General features: G+C 46.2%; 1 long non-coding RNA gene across 1 annotated transcript in view; it reads left to right on the top strand.

Moving 5' to 3' along the window:
• The window catches only part of LOC145342586 (uncharacterized), a 38531-nt gene extending 16336 nt beyond the window's left edge, over window positions 1-22195 (top strand). Inside the window, exons 2-3 of the long non-coding RNA XR_013886572.1 lie at window positions 10108-10218; window positions 22156-22195. This is a non-coding gene — a long non-coding RNA (uncharacterized LOC145342586). The remainder of the gene's footprint in view (window positions 1-10107; window positions 10219-22155) is intronic.
• Window positions 22196-27449: the final 5254 nt, after the last annotated feature.

Below are 27449 nucleotides of genomic sequence, written 5' to 3'. Positions count from 1 at the left end.
ACATATTGGTTAAGGAAACAATCCAAGATACACTCCAGGAATTCCTCCTCTACGGCATTGTGGCTGATTTGATTTGCCCAATCTATGTGCAGATTAAAATTACCCATGATCACGACATTCCTTTATCACATGCATTTCTAATTTTGTGTTTAATGCTATTCCCAACATCACCACTGCAGTTTGGGAGTCTATATTATCACACCCATGAATGTTTTTGTCCCTTGGTATTTCTCAATTCTACCCATACAGACACCATGTTGTCAGAGCTAATATCCTTTCTCCCTATTGTGTTAATTTCCACCACCTTTTCCTTTATGCCTGTCTTTCCTAAATATTGAATACCCTGGGACATTCAATTCCCACCCCTGGTCAACCTGAAGCCATGTCTCTGTAATCCCAATTATACCGTACCCGTTTACATCTATCTGTGTGGTTAGTTCATCCACTTTACTGCAAATACTCCACTCATTAAGGCACAGAGTCTTTAAGCTTGTCTTTTTAACATTGTTTGCCTTGCTCCCAGTAATTTTCTCTGTAGCTCCATTTGAACTTTGTCCTTGATTCCCTTTTCTACATTTTGTTTTTATCCTTGTTCCTTCATTCTCTGACTCATGACATAGATTCCCATCCCCCTGGCATATTAATTTAAACCCTCCCCAACCGTTGTAACAGACAGTCCCCCGAGGACATCAATCCCAGTCCTGCCCAGTTGGAACCCATCCAGTTTGTACAGATCCCACCTCCCCCAGAACCAGTCCCAATGCCCCAGGTATCTGAACACCCCCCTGATACTATCTCTTCAGCCACATATTTATCTAATATATCCTGTCATTTCTACACTGATTAGCACATGGGACCGGTCAGATTTCTTAACTTTCTTCCTAGCTCACTATATTCTGCTTTTTGGACCTCATCCCTTTTTTTAACCTATGTCGTTTGTACCAACTTGTACTTTGACCACTGGCTGTTCACCTTTCCCCTCCAGAATGCCCTGTACCCACTCCAAGACATCCTTGACCCTAGAGCCAGGGAGGCAACATACCGTCCTGGAGTTTCGTTTACAGCCACAGAAACACTTGTTTATTCCTCTTACAATTGAATCCTCTGTAACTATTGCACTGGCACATTTTTTACTGCTCCCCTCTTCAGCAGAACCAATCATGGCTGCTGCTGCTTTCCCCAGAGAACTCATTCCCCTCATCAGTATCCAAAGCGGTATATCTGTTTTGCATGGGAATGGCCACAGGAGATTCCTGCATTACCTGCCTATCTCTCTTGCTCTGTCTGTTGGTCACCCATTCTCTTCCTGCCTGCAGAGCCTTAGTTTGCTAAGTGACCACCCTCTCTACGTGCTATCCACAATACTCTCTGACTCGCGGATGCCCCACAGTGTCTCCAGCCGCCACTCCAGCTCTGAAACTCAAGCTTCCAAGAACTGCAGCTGGAGACACTTCCTGCACACATGCTGATCCAGGGGATTGGAACTGTCCTCAGCCTGCCACATGGAGCATGTTAAGTAGTGAAATGAGCCTCCAATTTCTGATTTACCCCTTCTGCTTGATGAGGGTGATGGTGCCTTTCCTCGTGGATTCCAACATGCTGCCAGCCGGAAGCACACTCTTGTATATTTTCAACAGGTCTGGGCCAACCCAGTTCCAGATAGGCAAATACAACTCAGCTGGTAATCACTTCCCAGCGTTTTACTTGTTTTGAGGGACTTGTCAGTCTTTGTCACCTTCTCCAGAGTCATTGGTTTGTCCAGACTGTTTGTTGTCTCACGTATTGTTGTCTCAGACTGCCATGATAGAGCACAGGAAGTACTGGAAGGCTTTGGTGTCTGTGGTTTTCACTTCTTTCAATTCAGCATAAAAGGATTTCCTGATTTGCAGATTTGCTACTCGAGTTTGCACTGATGTTTCAGAGCCACCTTCTTCCTTCAAGCTGCAGATTACATACTCTTTCTCCCTCTGTATCTTCTGCAAAGAAAAACATCAATACCTCTCATCCTGCTGCATGGAATGGATTCTGGACCAGACAATGATCTTGGAGACCTCTTCAACAAAGGGTGAGGCCTGTTAGCTCTTCACCTATGGAGATCCTCCTTGATATTGACCCAAGTCGACTATAACAGGAACAGATTCTAAATCCTCTCCTGGAATCAGGACATTTCCCTCTGTCTCACTCTACCTTGTACAGATTTGAAGATGAAAAATCTCCTTATTTACCTTGATTGCTTCCCATGAGCCCGTTGGGGAATTAAAGAGGATCTTGCAAAGTTCTCCAACTTTTGGAATAAATTTTAGTTCCTCCATGTTTTCTGATGTCATCAGTTTCATGTTCAGCTTCCATCTCCCCAACCAACCCTCTGATCTTCCTGTAGGTGACAGTCAACCGGCGGGAGGAAGCGTTCGGACAAGAACAGTGGGTTTCCTCCAGGTGCTCTGGTTTCCTCCCACAGTCCAAAGATGTGCGGGTTAGGTTGATTGGTCATGCTAAAAATTGCCCTTTAGAGTCATGAGATGCATGGGTTAGAGGGTTTAATGGGTAAATACGTAGGGATATGGGGATAGGGCCTGGATGGGATTGTGGTCGATGCAGACTCGATGGGCCAAATGGCTTCCTTCTCCACTGTAGGGTTTCTATGATTTCTGTGGTTTCTATGAACACTGGTTTGACGTCAATGGATATGACCATGAACAGGTGGGACACAATCAGGAATTCTATCCTGGAATGGAAGGAACCCTGGCCTTGATCACGTGTAGCCATGCGGTGCTCCATCTGCATGGTCACTAAAGATATCACACAGCTTGGGGTCTTTTACCGTTTCCATTTGGGGTCTGAACATAGTGTCCAGTTTGCTGTCAGCCCTGCTGGTCATCCATCTGCATTGATGATGCAGTTGAAGTTACTGTCTGGAATGATCAGTCTGGATGTTGCCAGCAGCAGTGAGGGCTACTGAAGGATGGCCAGCCACTCACTGTTGAGGTGACGTGCTGATTAACCAGAGCAGAGTGTTTTTGTACTTTACGTTTGTTCTGTGGAGGTGACTGTCGATCACCTCCTTAACCTCAGGGGTGATGAAGTTCCCCCCAAAGCAGAATGCCCAGGCCAGAGGATTGAGAATCATTCACTTTGACCATATCAGTGGTCATGGAACCATCACTGTGGCCATTACCTGCGTGTGCTAAGATGCAGAATTCCTCACTCCTGCAGAAACAGCTGGTCAGCTTTGACCTTGTGAAGTATCCCAAGGTCAAAACTCAGGAAACTTAATGCTCTGTACATTCAGGAAGGCAATCTTTACACCCATTAAAACAGTGTGTGCTTACCAGACCTGTTATAAGACTATAAGACATAGGAGCAGAAGTAGGCAGTTCGGCCCATCGAGTCTTCTCTGCCATTAAATAAGAACATGACTGATTGGAAATGATAATCCTCAACTCCACTTTCCAGCCTTATCCCAATAACTGGAATATTTTATGCTTTTTTTTTCATTGGGAGTTCACACTAGAATTTCCCACACTCTGTGCAATGCAAAGGCCACCAACATGAATATTATTCGATTTCAGGGAATGCCCTGAAGTCTCTTGCCCAGTAGGCTAAAACCAGCACATGGGCATTGGCCCTGAACTGTCAGCTTCCCATTCGTAGGTCAGCCCGCGACCCCCGCAGGGCCCAATTATGGGGCCCATTCCCGAGCCAGCCCTGACCCTCCCCACCACCCTGATCTGCAGCCCTTGTGAGGCAGACACTCCCCAGCTGACCCCCTTCCCCAGGCTGTTCATCCCCTTACCCCAACCGAACCCCCCCCCGCCCAGCTAACTCTAATTGCTGGCCTCCCTCCTGCACTGACCGATCCCCGTGCAGAGTGGCAGTGGGACTCCCCATCCCTACCAGTTACCCCCAGGCCCTCTCCATCAGTGCCTACCCTCACAGGCCTCATCCCCTTGGCACTGCCCCATGCCTGATGGACAGTGCCAAGGTTCCCCTGAGCATGGGCACTTATCCCCTTGGGCAGTGCCGAGGCACAGGCTGGCACTGCCAGGGTGCCCATGCCCTGGGGCACCACGCCCCACCACCCAACCACCTGGGGGCCCCGATTGCCCCCCACTTCACTCCAGCAGTGTCGTTCTGATAGTTCTCCGAAAGTGGGAACCTACTGTAAACCTTGGGAGAGTGAGACACTCTGGTGGGACAGGAGAGATCTGTGGGACTGCAGAATTCAGTCCCGGGCTCTCTAATTATTTTTGAATTACATTAAAAACAGATGACATTACTTACCTTCCAGCCAGTTTCTGGCATGGATCTGACAGCACCAGAAATCTGGCGTTGGGACATATGCCCATGGCTGGAATGCATGAACGAATCCCTCACATGCCTGGCATTGAGATTCTCCCACTCCACTGAGTGAGGACATTAACGCAGCAAGTGGGAGAATCACCCCTGTTATTTGTATTGTCCTTTGTGAAGACAGAACCAAAGTATCTATTTAACTGGTCAGCAATTTCTTTGTTCCCCATTATGTAAGGGACCGACATTTGTCTTCACCAATCTTTCTCTCTTCACATACCGATAGAAATTTTTACAGCAGTTTTTATGATCCCTTCAAGCTTAGTCTCATACTCTATTTTCCTCTTCTTAATCAATCCCTTGGTTCACCTTTGCTGAATTTTAAACTAATCCCAATCCTCAGGTATGTTTTTTTTTCTGGCCACTTTGTATGCCTCTTCCTTGGATCTCGTACAATCTCTAATTTCCCTTGTAAGCCATGGTTTGGCCACCTTTCCCATTTGAATGTTGCACCAGACAGGAATAAAAAATTGTTGCAATTTATCTGTGTGCTCTTTGAATGTTTGCCATTGCATAGCTACCATCATCCCTTTAAGTAATGTTTCCCAATCTATCATAGCCAACTCACACTTCATACCATTGTAGTCTCCTTTATGAAGATTCAGGACCCTTGTCTTAGAACCAACAATGTCACTTTGTATTTTGATGAAAAATTCTATCGTACAATGGTTGCTCATTCCCACGGGGTCTCGAAGATTATCAATTATTGCTTTCTCATTAGACAATACTCAGTCTAGAATGGCCTGTCCACTCGTTGGTCCCTCAATGTATTGGTCCAGAGAATCATAAGAACATAGGAAATAGGAGCAGGAGTAGGCCATCTAGCCCTTCGAGCCTGCCCCGCCATTCAATAAGATCATGGCTGATCTGACGTGGCTCAGTTCCACTTTCCCGCCTTCTCCCCATAACCCTTAATCCCCCTGCCTATCAAAAACCTATCTACCTGCGTCTTAAATATATCTAGCGAGGCAGCCTCCACCACTTCAACGGGCAGAGAATTCCAGAGATTCACCACCCTTTGAGTGAAGAAGTTCCTCCTCAACTCCGTTCTAAACTGTGCCCCCCCTTATCTTGAGGCTGTGCCGTCTAGTCCTACTGTCCTTTCTGAGCGGGAAGAGCCTCTCCACCTCTATCCTATCCATCCCATTCATCATCTTATACGTCTCAATGAGATCTCCCCTCATTCTTCTAAACTCTAACAAGTACAAGCCTAGTTTATTAAGCCTCTCCTCATAGCTCAACCCCCTCAACTCCGGTATCAGCCTAGTGAACCTCCTCTGCACTCCCTCCAAGGCCAAAATATCCTTGCGCAGGTGCGGCAACCAAAACTGCACACAGTACTCCAGCTGCGGCCTCACCAGTGCCCTGTACAGCTGCAGCAAGACCTCCCTACTTTTATATTCAATCCCCCTCGCTATGAAGGCCAGCATCCCATTAGCCTTCCTGACCACCTGCTGCACCTGCAGGCTGGGTTTTTGCGACTCATGCACAAGGACCCCGAGGTCCCTCTGCACCATAGCATGCTGCAGTTTTTCGCCATGTAAGTAGTAGTCCTTCCTACCATTATTCCTACCAAAGTGGATAACTTCACACTTGCCAACATTAAACTCCATTTGCCAGTTCCTGGCCCATTTGCCCAGCCTATCTAGATCCCTCTGCAGACTTTCCACACCCTCCGCACAATTTGCCGTTCCACCAATCTTGGTGTCATCAGCAAATTTTGACACCATACACTCGGTTCCCTCCTCCAGATCATCTATATAAATGGTAAATAGCTGAAGCCCCAGCACCGATCCCTGGGACACTCCACTAGTCACCAACCGCCAATCCGAATAGCACCCATTGACCCCCACTTTCTGTCTCCTATTTGACAGCCAATCCCCTATCCACGCTAACACCCTACCCCCAACTCCATGCCCCCTAACCTTCTGTAACAACCTCTTGTGCGACACCTTATCGAACGCCTTCTGAAAATCAAGAAACACCACATCCACCGGTTCTCCTCTATCCACCGCACTAGACACATCCTCATAGAACTCCAATAAATTCGTCAGACACGACTTCCCCTTAACGAAACCGTGCTGCGTCTGCTCTATCAAACAATTCTCCTCAAGATGCCTCGCTATTTTCTCCTTGATTATGGATTCAAGCATTTTACCTACAACAGACGTTGAACTAACCGGCCTATAATTCCCTGCCTTTTGCCTGCTACTCTTCTTAAACAACAGCATAACATTAGCCGTTTTCTAATCTTCCGGCACTTCCCCAGAATCCAGCGAGGTTTGGAAAATAATCATCAAGGCATCCACTATCTCCTCCGCCATTTCTTTCAGAACTCTTGGATGCATTCCATCCGGTCCTGGGGACTTGTCCACAGTCAGTCCCTCCAGTCTGTCGAGCACTGCCTCTCTAGTAACAATAATGTCATTCAGGCCCACCACTCCTACCATCTTTCCATTGCTAACACCCAACAAACTATTCACGTCCTCCTCCGTGAAGACCGACGCAAATGCCATACACATTCCAGGAATTCCTCTTCTATGGTATTGTGATTAATTTGAATTGCACAGTCTGTATGCAGATGAAGGTCACCCATGGTGACAGATGTTCCTTCATCATTTGCGTCTCTAATTTCCTGTTTAATGCCATTCCCAACATTAACTCTACAGTTTGGGGGTCCATATACATTCCCCAGTAACGTTTTTTGCACCTTGGTGTTTCCCAGTTCTACACAAAGAGATTCCACATTGTCAGAGCTGAAACCTTCCTTCACCAATGCAATAATTTGCTCTTTAACCAGAATTGCAACCCCACCATCTATTTCTTTGTGTCTGTCCTTCCTAAATACTGAATACGCCCTGATGTTCCAATTCCCATCCCTGGTCACCCTGCAGCAATGTCTCAATAGTCCTGACCACACCTTAACCTTTCACATCTATTTGCACAATTATTTCATCCATTTTATTGTGAGGACTCCAGGCATTAATGCACAAAGACTGAAGGCTTGTCATTTTAACATTCTCTTCCCATTCCCACTGTTTTCGATTGTGGTTTTATTTAATTCTAGCCCTTGAATTTACTGCCTATCACTTTTGTTACTCCCCTTTCTGCATTTTGTACTTGTCCTTAATTCCCACCTCCCCCCCCCAACTCCTTACATACGTTACCAACCCCCTGCCATTTTTGTTTAAACCATCTCCAACCACTCTATTTCTACTCTGACTAAGTGACGTTGGTCCTATTCCTGAGATCACTACTTCTGAGATTGTACTTTTCAACTTATTTGCTAACTCCCAATATTCCACTTTTACGACACCATTCCCTTTATTAACCTATGTCATTTGTACCAATGTGTATCACGACAACTACCCATTTGCACTTGCCCTCCAGAATATCCTGCAACTGCTCCAAGACACCCTTGATCTGAACACTAGGGACATAACATACCATTTTGGAATCTCGTTGCTATTGAAAGTTATATCTATTCCCTTTACAATTGAATCCCCTGTAACTATTGCACAATTTTTACTCCTCTCTCGTACAGCAGAGCCAACCATGGTGAATCAAATTTGGCTGTTGCTGTTTTCCCCTGAGAGGCCATTCCCCTCAACAGTATCTGCTTTGTAGGGGAATGGCCACAGGAGATTCCTGCACTGCCTACCCGGACCTCTCCTCTGCCTGATAATCCCCCATTCCCTTCCTGCCTGTGGAGCCATAGCCTGTGGTGTGACCGCCTCTTTATACATGTCAATCCATGATACTCTCCACCTTGCGGATATTCCACAATGTCCGCAGCCACCTCTCCAGCTCTGCAACCCAGGCTTCCAGCTACAGCTGGAGACACTTCCTGCACACATGATGAACTGGAAGTGTTCCTGGTCTCTCCATGGACAAGAGGAGCACACCACAGATTTGAGCTCTACTGCCATGACTTACCCCTTTAAATTAAACCTTTGGAAGATGTTTAAAATTGAATAATATCAATTACTCTGGGACCCTTCTTTGCTGGTCCTCATTACTCCGATTTTTTCCCTTCCAAGCTATAAGTGATAAAAACAGTAATATTTACTCAAATTTACCCACTACTCCTGCTAATCAGCTCTCTCCCTTGTAGACGGCACAGTTATAGCAGGGCAAGACCACTCAGTTCAAATCCCATTATGTTCCAAATTCCCAATACCCGTACTCACTCTGGCTGTGAGTCACTCAGAAGGTGTTCTCTCCCACTGCTCATGTGCAAAACTCCTGAGCATAGAATATCTAAGGTCTTCTCATCTCTGGTTATGTTAATTAGAAATGCACTTGGAACCTTCCAAAAGCTTGACAAATATTACAGTTGTAAAAGGTCAGGTGACTTTTGGCATCCATTTTTAAGGCCCCATTTAAAATATTAGCTGTTTTACAAAATGAATCATATTCCAATTACATTTTAGTGACACAACCAGTCTCACAATTAATGTCACTATTATCCAAGTGGCACACAATCCATAGTGTTCAATGAAAAAGCTTATTAAACAAGGCTCCAGGGCCTGCTCTTAAGCTGCTGGTTTTTGAATGAGTGAAAATCTTGCCCACAGTCTCCATATGGGAGTAGAGCAGCTTGGTCTTGGGAGCATGAAAATAAAGCCAAGCTTTCAAAGAACCTGTCTGGTTATAAACATTAACATGCTGCAGTTGTTGGTGTTTCTGCTGTCACATGTCACCAGTGATTGAATTATATCGAGTCTCTGATCTTTTTAATCTCTGGAATGAGGAAGTTGATTATTTTATTTTTGGTGTTGATTGTTGTGGAACATGCTTGTGAATGAAATAAATCTGAGTGAAAAATCAGAGCTGGGATTCTCCTGAAGTAAAACTAAGTGCCCAACGGGTAGAAAAATGGGAGAATTTACTGCCAGATTTTTGGCGTACTTACCTAGACAAATCTCTGACAGTCTGTGCCTGCCTGCCGGAGTCTCCACTTTAGGATTGATTTGTCCTGAGGCAGCCAGTAGAAGCTGTGCTGTGTGATTCCAGATTCTGGGACCTCCTGAGACACTCCAAGGTCAGTCTTTCGCAATAACATACCTGAATATGGAGCCTGGAGAACAGGATTATTCCTCCTGAACACAGATTTTACAAAATCTCACTGCTGTTCCGCATTCTCAATTGCTGCCATTGGCACCAGATTCCAACAACTGATTCCCAATTCCTCCGGAATCCTATTCTTTTCCATTTAGATTCCAACCCTGGTCCCTAGCTCCACTTACCTGAGGGCGAAACGATTGTATGAAGGCTCCTCTCTCCCAGGTGCTGCTGCATCACACTGACTCCTCAGTGATGAAACCCAAGGTCCAAAATCTGGGTTGAATTGGGCCTCATCATTAGGAACAGGGTTTGCACTCTGTGCCCCACAGGCACCCAGAACGGAGTGTCTCTGAATGTCTATCCCTCTCTCTGGGAGTTGCTGTCACTCAGACTTCCGGGAATTCCACTGGAGTGGACATCATTGACGTACTTTAATGTGTTAATGACCCCATCACCGCAGTCTGACACAGGGCCCACAGAAGGCTTCATGTGGGGGATCTGGAATTGTGATTCACACATTTGTGTCAACAAGGTAACCAACAAAATTCCAGCCCCAAAGAAAATATTTGTTATGTTGAGGAAAGCTGCATTGCTCACCCTCACCACAGGAATGAAGATCATTGAAATGTTTCTGTGTATAATGTAAATCCGCAGGATGTGGATTTTCACTCACTTTCTGTGTTGTTACAGGGTCGGGAGAAGATTCCTCTTTCACCCAGTGTTACAGTTCAAGTGGGAAATTCGAGAATTGATGATCTCTCAATCCCTCTGACAGTTACATTTCAAAACCTAAAGTTTCAGGTGAGATAAAACTGAACAATCTGATCGAGCTCAGCCTGTTTGCAGCTTTTTCTGTGATTGGAGTTGTGCAGCACAGAAATTGCCTCATCCTAGGGTTGTAAATGGAGCACTTTCTGGGTAGGTTTGGAGAATTTGGAGTTGATCTTCTTGTCTCTTTAATGATCTTCAGAATTTCTGGTCATGATGAGAGTGCGGGTATATTATGATATCAGACAAATGAGGACAGTTGTGTCTTGTGACATATTTTCCTTCACTTGTGCCCTGAAATTCCTCTGGAGGGTGTTAGCGACCAGATCAGAAACTCCAAGTTTTCTGGGGGGAGCATCATCAAAGCCTCAGCAAAGAGGGTCATACTTCCCCAACCACTGAAGTAATGTGTCACCCCAGTCCCCCACCCTCACATTTTGCAGGGATGAGGGTGACCTGACCTGAATCTGCCCTCACATCCATCCCCGCCCCCGTCTTCCATCCCACTCAGACCCCCTAGTACCACCTCCTCAGCACCTTCCACCATCAGAGCCCCCTGGCCCCGCTTCAACCCTCCCCCCTCAACCTTCTTCCTGAGCCCCTCCCCACTCAGACCCCCACTCAGGACCCACCCCCCCAGACCAACACTTAGGCCCCCCTGCCCCTTCAGACCCCCATTCAGGCCTACCCTTCAGGCTTTGCCCCTTTGCAGTGCCAACAGTACACTACTCTATGACACCCTGGCACTGACACCCTGGCCTGGTGCCCCAGGCCCCAGGAACACTCAAGGAGGTATGTCCAGTGCCCATGTCCGTTTGCCATTGTCAGGCTGCCGAGGAAGGGCCCCTCAAGAGTCCTGGGGGTTGGGTGGACTCGGGCTGGGGGCAAGGGATTGACCTTACCATTTTCCCAAAGATCGCCCCCCAGTGCACCTTCTCTTCATAAAATCAGCAGAGGGTCCTTGGGCAACCACAGGGAGATGCTGGACACCCTGGGCCAATCTACCCAAGACTACCGAAGGCTGTCCAGCTACTCCATGTCCCTTCTCCATGTGATCCCAGCAACTCCAACTGCTCAAGCTGAGGAAGGTGTATATATCACACAGCAGGAAACCCTGAACAGGCCAGAGCCTCCAGGCCTCAGCCCTCCAGCAAAGGCCTGACAAAGTAATCAAAGACAGCAGGGCATAGCAGTCAGCAGGCTGCCTCTTCTTCAGGTATTGGGGATGCACATCAACAAATGGCAGGGAAGGAAAAAACAAGAAATATTGAGAGCTCAAAGGCAGCACAGATGTTCACTCAGTGTTTATACTTTGTTTCTGTTGACTCATCTTGTGAATGGCCCTTCTATCTGAAAATGCTCCAAGGTCATCCAAGTGTAACAGAAACGTCCCACCACCCTCCATCCTCTTCTCACTGATCTCCCATGGTCTGTGGTGTTTCACACAATCTCACTACAGGGATTTGTCTTTCTGTCCGGAGCAGCAACATGAGCAAAGCCAGTTGCTCTGTCAACACCATGGTTGGACAATGCATAACTTAGACCTCCGAGGGTAATATCCTGTGACCTTACAAGTATAGCTTTTGCTAACCCTAACATAACCCTAATGCTGTTTGTTTATTTTCTTGATGCTGCTTTAATGCAGTTTGCTCTGTGTGAATCTTTAATGGTGAGTCACTTTGGAGTCATTTTAACTTTGGTGTATCTTTCAATAATCTTCTTATAATGTCTGTCAGGCTTGAGCGTTGATTACATTTCAGGTAATAGGTGGGGACTGTCATCATAATATGGTGATTGTGGTAATGGACTCTGGTATTAGATACATTATGGTACACTGTACTAGTATTTAGCATCAATCCGCTTACATATTACCTCCTGTGAGCAACTGATAATGCTCCCTTTGTAATGCATGGTTCAGATATCTAGGTTCATAAATCCTAGGTGCAGAAGGAGGTCAATCAGCCCATCAAGACTGAACCGACAACAATCTCACCGAGGCCCTATTTCTGTAAACCAACATATTTACCCTTCCAATCCCCCTGACACTCAGGGCAATTCAGCATAGCCAGACTCACAGATTCCCATCTGATTTTTCCACAATTACAATTGGATTGACCCACTTTGTCAGCTCTTCAATTTTCTTACTGATATGAAGTTTCTCCATTCTGTCCAAATCTGTTTTCAGTCGATCTCTTAGCATTAGTGGTACTTTCCTGGATGGATGTATTTTGGGTGTCACTAGTTTGCCAATCATAATGGTGTGTTTTATCTTTAGGCAAACAATCCCCTTCAGTACATTTTTGTACTCGCTCAGGATGTCATCAGAGGTTACAGCCATTATTCTCTTGATTAACTTCAAATTTTCACCAACTTTGATTAAAAGAATGGGTGTAGTATCATTTTGCACCTCTATAAATGGAAGTGTTTGAGACTCTTTTTCATAATGCATACGTAAGAGACGGTTGTAACAAGGCTGTAGAGACCTTGCAGTTGAATGTTCATGTTCTGATATTAATAAAGTTAGTTTACAGAAATGGTGTTGGTCATCCTGTAACATAAACACAAGACAAGCACCAAAATGTCTGCTGACTTCAGGCAGGAATTTCAGGTCTTGCTCGAGCGAGGCTGTAAAATCCCACCCAAGGACTGTAACAGTTCATGGTGGCCTGTAGCGGGTCGCCGTGACTACATGTACAGCTTGACATCAGCCCTACTGTAGTTTGCATTCTCCACCTGCATGATGCAGAGCTGTGCCCTACCTTGCACTTGGTGACTCCTGAAATGTCTGCCTGGTGGCTAGATCAGTGCTGTATGTCTGAGCTGCTGATGCCAGATGATTAAATTGGAGAATGCTGCTTTGGACCTGGAAGTCTTGACAGAGGTCTGGACCTGGAGCGTGAGTTGACATAATCCCTGAGCTCGGTGTCGATGGACAATTAGCATTGTTATCTGATCATGATAGCATCAATAATGTCCCAGGTTTCTTGTGTTTCTCTGAAACTGCTAGAAGGAAAATATAGAGGCTTCAAATTGAATCAGAGCAAAGCTCCGCTACATCTGATGTGTGCTCTTTATTCAACAAAGTTACAAAGTAATGCCTAAGTGCAGTGTCAACATTTATTGAGCTACTTCACAAGCCAGAGGCCAAGGCAATGCTGGTCATGGACTTGGGAAACGAAGGCTGGATACGACTGCTTGTCAATGGTCTGATGATGATGCCAATGAATCTCTCTCTGTGCAGACAGCTCACACCTATGACTGAAGGTGACCCATCACTGCACCCCAAAGAACAGTTTCATGCTGGGGACTCAGTATGAGGCTGAGGCCAGAACATTAATCTTGCCTGAGGGATGACTTGTGGAGAGATGCTGCACACTGGATTCAGATCAGTTCTCAGACATACACACAAGGGCCAGTGATTAGTGATTGTCCTCTTTGAGACAGATCACAACACCCAGGACAAACTGCCATGAGTGTTGCTCCTGCCTCTTGAAGGCTGTCACAGGCAGTGAAATGCTGGTATGATGATTCAAAAGACTGCACCATGTCTCCGTACTTCACAGTTCTCACCTTTGGAGTTCTTATTCTATACCAGAATGGGCACATGCTCCAGAGGCTGCCTAACCTTCCAAGGATGAGGCCATTCTGCAAGATTGTTACAACTCATTCTGAGATAGATGTCCTTCATTGAGATACTGAGGATATCGAGTAGGTGTAAATGTTGAGCCTGAATGGAGGACACAGGTGAAAGGGGCAATTCGTCTTTATACTATGGAACCTGGTGGCAATAAGGCTGTCGTGGGCTGCAATAGACTCATGCTCTGGCCTTCTCTGGAGCATTGTCTCTCACTCATCTGCAAGTATGAGAGGCCCCTGTGATACATCCTGAATCGCACCAATTACCCCTGTGGAATTGGTCTCTTCTCCTCAGTATCTGAGTCTTCAAGGGGGCCCTCTGGCTCATGTTCCTCAGGGCAAGACTCTTCCCTTTGCCCCGTCTGATGGCAATGGTTCCTTTTTCTCTTCCTCAGTTCCATGAGAGCCATGAAGAAGGTAGCATTGCCTGCTGCCTCCATTCTGCATTCCTGGAAAAATAGCCCAGAGACATGATTGTTGCAGGGTAATGTTCAATCACCTTCCATCGCTAACTGAGGAATCATTGTGAAGTCCTTGGACTTGTTCCAGGTAATCCCAAATCCTTTCTTGCAGCTGTAGCACAGCTCAAAGTATCACTGGAAGTTGATCTGCCCTCCACTCCTGTCCACCCCAGTACCCCAGACATGAAAGCACGTGTATAAAGTGAGTAGGATCTGGGCGAGTAGAGCCTGGTGCTATCAGTTTCAATCAGGACACTGTCAGCCTGCCTCCTTTGGAGTAATCTAGAGACCAGACTCGCACTAATATAATGACTATAATCATTGAGGTGTGTAAAAGCTGAACCTCTCAGCTGCAATGTGTCACAGTCTTTGGAGCATTTCACGTTGTGTATGTATTTTAGTTATTACCTGTTTACAGTTGGATCCTTCTGACCATTGCACATTCCTATGAGAGGGACAAATGGTCATTCAAATCCAATTAACATTTGGCCTTGAACCATTATGAAATCTTGCAGGAATGCATGTTATCAGTTTAGGTACACAAATCCTTCAATTGGAATTGGAATTTTCCTAACATATCTCAACTCAGCCTCGCTCCATGTCCTGAAGAGGAAATTATTAGGCGGCCCAATGGTGCTATAATCGACTCAGAATCATACAGTGCAGAGGAAGCCCTCAGCTCATTGAGCCTGCACTGACACGTGGGAAATACTAAACTATCTAATCCCATTTACCAGCACTTGAATGCTATGATGTGCCAAATGATCATCCAGGCACTTTTTATAAAGGATGTGAGGCAACCCACCTCCACCACCTTACCGGGCAGCGAATTCCAGACCTCTGAGTAAAAAGGTTTTTCCTCATATCCCCCTAAACCTCCTTCCCTTCACCTTGAACTTTTGTCCCCCGTGACTGACTCTTCAACTCAGGGGGACAGCTGCTCGTTCATGCTGCTCAAAATCTTGTACACCTCAATCAGGTTGCCTCTCAGTCTTCTCTGCTCCAATGAAAACAACCCAAATCTATCCAACCTATCTCCGTGACTTAAAGGTTGTTACAAAAGGTTAGGGGGCATGGAGTTGGGGGTAGGGTGTTAGCGTGGATAGGGGATTGGCTATCAAATAGGAGGCAGAAAGTGGGTGTCAATGGGTGCTATTTGGATTGGCGGTTGGTGACTAGTGGAGTGCCCCAGGGATCGGTGCTGGGGCCTGAGCTATTTACCATTTATATAGATGATCTGGAGGAGGGAGCCGAGTGTAAGGTGTCGAAATTTGCTGATGACACAAAGATAAGTGGAATGGCAAATTGTGCGGAGGGTGTGGAAAGTCTGCAGAGGGATCTAGATAGGCTGAGCGAGTGGGCGAGGACCTGGCAGATGGAATACAATGTTGGCAAGTGTGAGGTTATCCACTTTGGTAGGAATAATGGTAGGAAGGACTGCTGCTTACAGGGCGAAAAGCTACAGCATGCTACGGTGCAGAGGGACCTGGGGGTCCTTGTGCATGAGTCGCAAAAACCCAGCCTACAGGTGCAGCAGGTGGTCAGGAAGGCAAATGGGATGCAGGCCTTCATAGTGAGGGGGATTGAATATAAAAGTAGGGAGGTCTTGCTGCAACTGTACAGGGCACTGGTGAGGCCGCAGCTGGAGTACTGTGTGCAGTTTTGGTCGCCGCACTTGCGCAAGGATATTTTGGCCTTGGAGGGAGTGCAGAGGAGTTTCACCAGGCTGATACCGGAGTTGAGGGGGTTGAGCTATGAGGAGAGGCTGAATAGACTGGGCTTGTACTCGTTGGAGTTTATAAGGATGAGGGGAGATCTCATTGAGACGTATAAGATGATGAAAGGGATGGATAGGGTAGAGGTAGAGAGGTTCTTCGCGCTCAGAAAGGACAGCAGGACTAGAAGGCACAGCCTCAAGATAAGGGGGGGCAGTTTAGAACAGAGTTGAGGAGGAACTTGTTCACTCAAAGGGTGGTGAATCTCTGGAATTCTCTGCCCATTGAAGTGGTTGAGGCTACCTCGCTAAATATATTTAAGACGCCGGTAGATAGGTTTTTGGTAGGCAAGGGGATTAAGGGTTATGGGGAGAAAGCGGGAAAGTGGAACTGAGCCACTTCAGATCAGCCATGATCTTGTTGAATGGCGGGGCAGGCTCGAAGGGCTAGATGGCCTACTCCTGCTCCTATTTCTTATGTTCTTAAATGTTCCATCCCAGACAACATCCTGGTGAATCTCCTCTGCACTCCCTCCAGTGCAATCACATCTTCTCTATAGTATTGGGGACCAGAATTGTACCGTATTCCAGCTGTGGTCTAGTGCTATAAAAATTCCAACATGACCTCCCTGCTTTTGTAGTCTATGCCTTAACTGATAAAGGCAAGTGTCCCATATGTCTTTTTCACCACTAATCTGCCTTCCGTCATTAGAGATCCAGGGACAGACATGTCAAATTCTCCTAGTGTCATGCCATTAATTGAATACTTCCTTGTCAAATTAGTCCTCCCAAATCATATCACCTCACACTTTTCAAATTATATCTGGCACCCTAATGGCAAACTGGGTATCAGGAGTGCCAAGGAGGTGGGACCTAGGGACTATCAGTAGGGGTGGGGGGGTCCCACTGCCACTCTGCACGGAGATTGATGGGGGCAGGAGGGAGGCCAGCGATCAGGACAGACTGGGGGGTTGTGACTGCTGGGGGGGGGAGGAGGGGGTGAATCTCTTTTTGGAGGGACTGGAGACTGGGGCAGGTTCGGGGGGGAGCCTACCAGGGGAAGGTCTGCTGGAGGCAGGGATCATCACTGCCAGGGGGTGGTGGTCGCTGGAAATTGGTGTCATCCGGGATGGCGGGGGGGTTAAGACTAGCCCAAGAATGGTCAGGGGGTGCCACGATTGGGCCATGGAGGGTTGGGGGAGAGAGGCAGCACCGCGGCATCTTCGGCTGGTCAGCAAATGGGAGTCTGACAGTTTGGGGCCAGTGTGCATGTGCAGAGACCTGCTGGTTTCAGCCTCTCCAACATGAATAGGCCCTGCCCCCTGAAATTTAATGATATTCATGCTGATGGTCTTTGTGATGGACAGAGTGTAGGAGATCCTAGTGTGAACTCCCACCACGAAAAACAGCATGAATTACTCCAGTTTTCCTGTGAATTCGACACTTAGAACTTTTCTGGGAGAATTCCACCCGTCATCTTTCCTTACTGACTCCTTAACTAATAATACAAAACCTCCTCCTCTTTTACCTGCTCCTCTTTTACCCCCTCCACTGTCTCGTCTGAAGATTCTATACCCTCGGATGTTGAGCTGCCAATACTGCCCGTCCCCCAACCCCGTCGCTGTGATGGCTACCTGTATCACAATTCCATGTGTCAATCCTCACCCTTAATCCTGTAATACTCCTGGCATTACATCCAGCTTTGCCTTACTCCTTGGAAATTTAATACAGCTGTACTCCCTCGGACTTGAATTTTTACTATGTTGTGGTACGTCCCCACCCCCTGCCGAATTAGTTTAAACTCCTCTCAAGAGCACAAACAAAATATCTATGTCATTGATACCAACATGTAACATGACCTCTGCCTTATCACCCTCCCCCATCAGGATGCCCTGAAGCCGTTCAGTGATACCCCAGCACAGGGAGGTAACAAACCAAACTGGAGTCACATTGACAGCCACCGTAGCACTTATCTATTCCCTTGTCTATAGATTTCCCCGTTTCTATTGCTCATCTTCTCTTCCTCCCCTCCTGTACACCTCATAGTGCCAGAAGCTTGGCTCTGTCTGCAGCCCCAGGATGAACCAACATCCCTGTCAGCTTCCAGAATGGAACCAGCTTCCTGTTTCTCTTGGATTGCGGAGTGCTCACCCATTCCGATCCTTCCTCAAGTCCAGTCCCGTCAGTTGCAGTGTGACCTACCTCTGGTTTTCACAATGATCTCAGACTCGCGGATGTTCCGCAGGATCCCCAGCCGCTATTCCAGCTCTGAAACACAAGTTTCAAGGATCTGAAGCTGGACGGCGTGCAGGAATGGGACGGCCGTAATTATGGGGGATTTCAATCTGCATATTGATTGGTCGACCCACGTTGGACGCGGTGGGCTCGAGGAGGAGTTCTTGGAATGCTGCCGGGATAGTTTCCTTGAACAGTGTGTGTTGGAGCCGACGAGGGAGCGAGCTGTCTTGGATCTGGTGTTATGTAACGAGGCGGGTAGAATCAGGGACCTTGCGGTGAAGGATCCTCTTGGGGAGAGTGATCATTGTATGGTGGAGTTTCTGGTGTAGATGGAGGACGACAAAGTGGGTTCCCGGACACACGTCCTTTGTTTGAACAGAGGGGAGTACAGTAGGATGAGAGAGGGATTGGCGAATGTTGACTGGGGGAGCGCGTTGGAAGGTAGGTCTGCTGAGGAGCAGTGGAGGATTTTTAAGGAGATCTTTCTTGGTGCTCAGCAGAAATTTATTCCGATGGTTAAAAAGGACAGTAGGAGGAGAGGTAATCAGCCGTGGATAACGAAGGAGGTGAAGGAAAGTGTTAAATTAAAAGCGGAGGCGTTTAGAGTAGCTAAGAGTAGTGGGCGAGAAGAGGATTGGGAGAGGTTTAAATGTCAACAAAGATTGACAAAGAAATTGATAAAGAAGGGTAGGATAAACTATGAAGCTGGGCTAGCGCTTAATATAAAAAAGGATAGCAAGAGTTTTTATAAGCATATAAAAAGGAAGAGGCTGGCTAGGGTGAACATTGGACCCTTAGAGGATGAGAAGGGGGACTTAGTGGTAGGGGATGGGGAAATGGCTGAGGTCTTGAATAACTTTTTTGTTTTGGTCTTCACGGAGGAGGATGTGAATAATTTGCCGGGTGTTAGAGATGGAAAGGTGGTAGGACTGGAGGGTCTCGATGACATTACTGTTACTAGAGAGGTGGTGCTCGACAGACTGGAGGGGCTGATTGTGGACAAGTCCCCAGGACCGGATGGAATGCATCCGAGGGGTCTGAAAGAAATGGCGGAGGTGATAGTGGATGCCTTGGTGGTTATTTTCCAGACGTCGCTGGATTCCGGGGAAGTGCCGGAAGATTGGAAAGTGGCTAATGTTACACCGTTGTTTAAGAAGGGTGGCAGGCAAAAGGTGGGGAATTATAGGCATGTTAGTTTAACGTCTATTGTAGGTAAAATGTTAGAATCCATCATCAAGGAGGAAATAGCGAGGCATCTTGAGGGGAATTGCTTGATAGAGCAGACGCAGCACGGTTTCGTTAAGGGGAAGTCGTGTCTGACGAATTTACTGGAGTTCTATGAGGATGTGTCTAGGGCGGTGGATAGAGGAGAGCCGGTGGATGTGGTCTTTCTTGATTTTCAGAAGGCGTTTGACAAGGTACCTCACAAGAGGTTATTGCAGAAGGTCAGGGGGCATGGAGTTGGGGGTAGGGTGTTAGCGTGGATAGAGGACTGGTTGTCAAATAGGAGGCAGAGAGTGGGGGTCATTGGGTGCTATTCGGATTGGCGGTTGGTGACTAGTGGAGTGCCTCAGGGGTCAGTGCTTGGGCCTCAGCTATTTACCATTTATATAGATGATCTGGAGGAGGGAACCGAGTATATGGTGTCGAAATTTGCTGATGACACCAAGATTGGTGCAAATTGTGCGAAGGGTGTGGAGAATCTGCAGAAGGATCTAGATAGGCTGGGCGATTGGGCCAGGAACTGGCAAATGGAATTTAATGTTGGCAAGTGCGAGGTGGTCCACTTTGGTAGGAATAATGGTAGGAAGGATTATTACTTACGTGGAGAAAAACTGCAGTAGGCGACGGTGCAGAGGGACCTCGGGGTCCTGGTGCATGAGTCGCAAAAACCCAGCTTGCAGGTGCAGCAGGTGGTCAGGAAGGCGAATGGGATGCTGACCTTCATAGCGAGGGGGATTGAATATAAAAGTAGGGAGGTCTTGCTGCGGCTGTATAGGGCATTGGTGAGGCCGCAGCTGGAGTACTGTGTGCAGTTTTGGGCGCCGTACTTACACAAGGATATTTTGGCCTTGGAGGGAGTGCAAAGGAGGTTTACTAGGCTAATGCCGGAGTTGAGGGGGTTGAGCTATGAGGAGAGGCTGAATAAACTAGGCTTGTTCTCGTTAGAGTTTAGAAGAATGAGGGGAGATCTCATTGAGACGTATAAGATGATGAATGGGATGGATAGAATAGAGGTGGAGAGACTCTTCCCGCTCAGGAAAGACAATAGGACTAGGGGGCACAGCCTCAAGATAAAGGGGGGGCGGTTTAGAATGGAGTTGAGGAAGAACTTCTTCACTCAAAGGGTGGTGAATCTCTGGAATTCTCTGCCTGTTGAAGTGGTGGAGGCTACCTCGCTAAATATTTTTAAGAAGCAGGTTGATGGGTTTTTGATAAGAGAGGGGATTAAGGGTTATGGGGAGAGGGTGGGAATGTGGAACTGAGCCACGACAGATCAGCCATGATCTTATTGAATGGCGGGGCAGGCTCGAAGGGCCAGATGGCCTGCTCCATGTTCTTTTGTTCTTATGTTCTTATGACACAGCTCCTCCCACAAGCCCCCAGCCAACTCCCAGGCAATTTAATTTCCTAGGTTATTTTTCGCCTGTTGTCATTCCATTGGCTGTCATAATTGTGTTGCTGTACTTCTACTTTGAGATCAGTTTCCAACCCCCTGTCCAATGTCACTGTCCAAATTCCTCCTATCATCCTGGAAGAGGTTTCCCTCCCTCCGATCACTCTTCTTCCACCCCCTCTAATCCTGAAACCCATTGTAATTCTTCTGGATATCCTGGTGGTTCCTTCTAAACCATTATCTGTGATTGACCACATGTTGACTTCACACTTACCCACTTTGAGACCTTTGCACAGTAACCTACTGAGTCCCCTCTCCACTGAGTCTATTGAGTTATCAGTTCCCCATGTACATGCTGTAGATCACCAGCACCAAATCCCAGGATCGATATCTGTGAGGGACTGACCACCCCTGCACACGAGACTGTCATAATTGACACAGGACGGACAGGCTTTGCCCCCTCCCTGGACTGGGACCAGCACATACATGCCAGACACAGCCTTCTAGTATGGTGCACAATGCCGCAGGACTGGTGCAGACTCTCTTCCTTTCAACCCCTCCAATCATGTGTTGGTCCACCCCTTTCTCTTGTGCTCCAGGCAACACCTCCTCCTCCCCAGTCAAGCATGTCCCTTCCAACCCCTTCCCTTCCCCTTGTCTAGTCTTACCACCCCTCAACAATGTAGCTTTTGCCTTCTGCCTCCTCATTTCCTTCCTGCTGGTCTCGCTTGAGCAGCCTTGGCATGGAGTTGGAGCAGCCGTGAACACAGCGCAGTGAAAGGTACATGTTACGGTGAATGCTGCTCACACAAACCTCAAAGTCACAAGTGAAATGCAGTTCACCGGGTGCATGTCTGTTATTTGCCGTCGTTAATCACATCAGTCTAATTAGTCACCAGTCTGGCCATTAGATTTGGAGTGGAAGTGTGATTCTGGTGAGCTGGGTTTATAATGGGAATTCACGAGATGCCAAGACAAATGTGGTTCTTGACATGGCTCGGCGGGTAACCCGACCCACCATGAATGTGGGGAGTGGAAAATCACAACCTGTTTTCACACTGGCGGGAAACTGACTTTTGGCCGCGCTCTGAATTTTCCAGTCACTCTCATCACAATGCTCACCAGTGGCGGGACTGGAAAACCCCAATGATTTCACAGCCAGCACGACAGTTCCTCCTAATTCTCTAATTTACCTTGTTAGTCAGACAAATGAAAAATGTCCAATTGTTTAAACACTTACACAGCTGATTAAATTGTTTAATTGCTGAAGAATCTAATGGTAAGATTTATCTTCTCCATTTTAGTCAAATACCATACGGTGTCAATCCAAGAATTCTGGGCAAGGTAAGTAAAGAATTTTATAAAATGCTGACATCATTCAATCCTGGAATGTGTAAATGAGATAATGATTTTTATAATTAGTAATTCACCGTTACAGACACCTTCAATCAGAACGGATGTAACTTCGTTAAGAATGAAAGCACAATCATCTGCAGCTGTAACCGTTTGTATTATTCCTTCACTCTAACACTGCAATCAAAGGTAAGGACAATGTTAATCTTTATAGTTTAAATAAACATGAATATAATCCTACATTATCCTGAGAAATCAGACTGTCTTTCCATTCACACCGCAGTCCAGTCAAACTCTGCCCAGATTTTAAAGAGTTTCCTGCAAAATATTTTGTGAATCTGCAACCCCAATTTCTGTAACGTTTACATCATTTTCATTAAGGGTGACACCAGCCTCTAAAGAAATCCACTGAAATGCCAGACTGGATTATCCTCAAATAAAAAGTCAGTTTTCAGTGGGCTTGAGACATTCTGGGAATAAAACAAGGCAAAGGCACTGGAGATCAGACCTCAATAAAATGCAATACGAAGTCTCACAACATCCAGTTAAAGTCCAAAGGTTTATTTGGTAGCCACTAGTTTTCAGAGAGCTCGCTGCTCCTTCATCAGGTGAGTGGGATTTCCGTTCACAAACAGGGCATATAAAGACAAACTCAATTTACAAAATAATTGTTGGAATGCAAGTTTTTACAGGTAATCAAGTCTTAAAGGAACAGACAACCTGAGTGGAGAAAGGGTTAAGCACAGGTTAAAGAGATGTGCATTGTCTCCAGCCGGGACAGTTAGTGAGATTTCGCAAGCCCACATTACAGATAGTGTGACATGAACCCAAGATCCCATCCTCATGTGTGTGGAACTTGGCTATCAGTCTCTGCTCAGCAACTCTGCATTGTCGTATGTTGTGAAGGCCACCTTGGAGAACGCTTACCCGAAGATCAGAAGCTGAATGCCCATGACCGCTGAAGTGTTCACCAACAGGAAGAGAACAGCCTTGCCTGGTGATTGTCAAGCGATGTTCATTCATCCGTTGCCTGCATTGTCTCACCAGGAGTCACCAGGCAAGAGAGTGTTCTCTTTCTGTTATATCATTTTAGAATGTTAAATATTTAAATGTTACTTCATTTTATTGAGCTCAGGTCTCAATAAAATGGACAACTTGGTTTTCCTCCTGTGACTCTGCTGTGTCTTGATCCACAGGGAATGCCTCCCACTGAATTTAAATTAAATACAAATACAGCCAATTGGCTCCTGAGATTTCCTTGTGTTTCTACCCACTCATCACAACAATAATAAAAACAACTTACCTCATACTTCACAGGAGTGAGATTAGAGAAAAATTAACTCTGAGCCAAAGACTGAGCTCACCAAAAGCTTCACCAGCAAGATATTTGAATGCATTGGAAAACAGACCAGGAGGAGCATAGTTATCTCAGAGGGCTTTGGGCCTACAGGAGGTTACAGAGATATGAAGGGACAATATCTGAGAGAAATTTCCAATATGAGGTTGCGTATTTTAAAAATGAAGTGTTGCTGGACTGGGCACCAGTGTGGGCCAATGAGCAGAGGGCAGAGGAGGAAAGGGACTTGCTGTACCTTCAATTCACCACTCTGAAAAGGTGGCAGTGCTGAGCATGTAGGGTGACCCCCTGGCAGTAACAGACTGGAAAAGTGAAAGGTCACATCGGAATGCAATTCTACAATACTGTTATAATTAAGAGTCACTTCTGGTATTTTCAAGCTGCATCAAGAGGCACTTGTGAAACTTGCTGAGAATTTACTGTGAGCTCTGCATTATAAAATAATGCATTTCTCTCTGTGAATTCCATTGTTTCTGTGCTCAAGAAGAAGCAAAAGGACATGGAGGAAAAATAATTAATGAAAATAAAGACAGTTTCAACAGCAGCATGTCTGAAGGCAGCAGGAAACCTGCAGGTAGCTACATCATAGGTCTGCAGACTGTGGAGGACCTGTCTGGAGCTTTCCTGCAGGCAGTGTCTCTCAGGATGGCCTTTTCTCTGAAGCCATCACAGTACTGTACGGTTGTTGGGTCCTGACTTGCAAACTCTTTTCACCAGGACATTGCTTCATCTCTAGCTGTGAAGCTGATAACTGCAAGGAGAATGAGACAATTCTCCGATCCTGCCACACTAATTTTTCATCATGGCCTCACTCCCCTCCTCCTCCGACTCCCCAACCAGAGAATGGTCAGGCCGACCTCCCTCCATCCCCCCACCAGTGATCTGAGTCAGAGAGCAGTTGGAAGCTCTGAACACACTCTTCAGCAGCTGGAACGCCTGATTCAGACTTGTATTTAGCAGATCCATTATGGAGCGGTTCCGGATCGGCAAAAGCAGTGGTAAAGGAGGAAATGCTGATAAAGTTGGACGGGCAGTTCATTAATTCAATTTAAATGCATGCAAATGCATTTAAATTGCCGTTGCACCTGTTTTGGGCGTGAAGAGGTCGGCGCCATTCCTGGGTTTTGGTAAAGTGGCAATCTGCGCAGACACAGGCGTGGATCACTTTAATGGCCTCACACCTGACTTTACTACATTTTCGCGTCCAAAAACAGGCACGATGCAATGGTAAAATCGGGCCCTGAAAAGTTTTTTTGGGAGAATTCTGGCTCTGATCGCTAGACTGATAATTCCTAGGAAAACCATTGTATCCACAATGGAATGACCACCGACCCATCTAACCACAATTCCCAGTGCTACCACATGGAATCCCCTCGACAGTGGCCCCTGGCACTGTCTGGGCATTGCCCCCTGGTACTGCCCAGGATCTGCCCTCTGCAACGTCCAGTGGTAATACCAGAGGATATTTCCATTGGGCTCAGCTGAGGGGTACTGCCAGGGCTACTGCCCAGGCACGACATCCTCCCCCCATCCCGCCCGGGGTCTGTACTTATTACCTAATGGGTTCTGCTTACCAGTTCCCCATTTTATAAAACGTGCCAGCATATCTCACACTGACAAGCGTACAATTCCCTATGTGGAAGGGTTGATGCAACTGCGAGGCCTGCTAAATATATGGTAATGTATTATAATAGGGTTCCAGTCTTTACATGGCAAGAACCCCATTACATCACTGGCAGGGAGGGTGGGGGTGTGGGGTAGGGAGAACAATTGAGCAAGAAAATCCTGCCAGTGTTAAAGCTGTTTTGAGTTCTTTGTGTCCACCACCATTCTCATCCATCAAAAACAGGGGTGGAAAATTTCTCCCCATCTCTCTTTAATACCAGGAATTGATCCAGTGAATCTTTGTTGCATCCTCTCCAAAACAAGTCCAACCTTCCTTACATAAGGAGGCTAATCGATGTCAAATAGTCCATGGGTGCTGTCACCAAAATGCTTTCATTTGTAGAAAGACATCCTTCCTTTTATACTGCAACCCTCTAATAATAAAGGTGAATATACCATTTGCCTTCCTAATTGTTCACCACACCTACATGTTCATCTTGTGTGATTTATGTGCACTTTGTCATGTTCTTATTATAATATAGGTTGAGCTTATTTGCTGTATAAACCACAACGCACTAATCATTCATAAGGGATTGGTAAATACCTTGTGGTTCATTTATTAAGACTAGGCACATGGGAAGAGTCTCATATTGTTTTAAAGCTTGAAGGCTCAGAGTGATGTGGGTGCTCTGTTAAAAGCAAAAATGAGACTAAGATTGGATCACTTGATGCATTTCCTTTCTAGTGATATCATGCTGATGTCACTTGAAGGCATTTTGCAACATCCCCCATTCTTTTAAGAAGATACTTTACCCGTTTGCAAAGAAATATAACTTCTATAATACGTATTCATGTGTACTTACCACTCCTCAAGTGCACAGAACTGATGAATCTATGATTTTCTGAAGTGTAGAGGTAATCTCTAACTGAGGGGAGGCAATGGCCTAATGGTATTATCATTAGACTATTAATGCAAAAACTCAGCTGATGTTCTGCACACGCAAGTTTGAATCCCGCCATGGTAGATGGTAGAATTTGATACGTCCGGTATTAGGAATGACTGTGAAACCATTGTTAATTGTTGGAAAAACTCTGCAGATGATGGAATAGTTGCATTTAAAGGTGTCAATCTCAGATGCAACAGATCTTGCTTGATCTGTCTACATTTGAGAATTAGGTATTTCAGTGCACAAATAATTTATTCATCTGGGCCATCAGATTTAAGGTAATGAGGAGATGAAGCAGTCTGATTGATATTTCACTTCTCAAATATGTTCTGAAATGGCTTACCAAGAATTGGGGAATGTTATCCATAATTACCTCTTTAGCCACACCAAATAAATTGAAAATAGCACTTAAAAGTATGTCTGATAGTTATGCTTCACATATTATGCAGTTGGTAAAGTAGTCGATGATGCTCAAGTTACTACCATGGACATGAAAGAAATCAGATGTGATTTGGGACCAATGATGGGTAGTAACTTCATGTGGACTCAATGATGCTCTGTGCTGACTTGGTATATTCTCTTGACATGCCTTGTAGTTTTTGACAATGACTTCAATATCATTGACCATACCTGACCAATAGACTGTCTGTTTTGCGTGTCTTCTTATTGAATCCATGTCCATGTGTGAATGAAGAAGTTGTTGAAGAAAACTGCAGCGGGCGACGGTGCAGAGGGACCTCGGGGTCCTTGTGCATGAGTCGCAAAAACCCAGCCTGCAGGTGCAGCAGGTGGTCAGGAAGGCTAATGGGATGCTGGCCTTCATAGCGAGGGGGATTGAATATAAAAGTAGGGAGGTCTTGCTGCAGCTGTATAGGGCATTGGTGAGGCCGCAGCTGGAGTACTGTGTGCAGTTTTGGTCGCCGCACTTACGCAAGGATATTTTGGCCTTGGAGGGAGTGCACAGGAGGTTAACTAGGCTGATACCGGAGTTGAGGAGGTTGAGCTATGAGGAGAGGCTGAATAAACTAGGCTTGTACTCGTTAGAGTTTAGAAGAATGAGGGGAGATCTCATTGAGACATATAAGATGATGAATGGGATGGATAGGATAGAGGTGGAGAGACTCTTCCTGCTCAGAAAGGACAGTAGGACTAGGGGGCATAGCCTCAAGATAAAGGGGGGGTGGTTTAGAACGGAGTTGAGGAGGAACTCCTTCACTCAAAGGGTGGCGAATCTCTGGAATTCTCTGCCCGTTGAAGTTGTGGAGGCTGCCTCGCTAAATATTTTTAAGGTGCGGGTTGATAGGTTTTTGATAAGCAAGGGGATTAAGGGTTATGG

This window comes from Carcharhinus amblyrhynchos, chromosome 4 (assembly GCF_965287045.1).
Source record: "Carcharhinus amblyrhynchos chromosome 4, sCarAmb.v2.hapA, whole genome shotgun sequence".
NCBI lineage: Eukaryota > Metazoa > Chordata > Chondrichthyes > Carcharhiniformes > Carcharhinidae > Carcharhinus > Carcharhinus amblyrhynchos.
The sequence above is the reverse complement of the archived record's forward strand: the minus strand, read 5'-3'. Positions and strand labels throughout refer to the sequence as shown.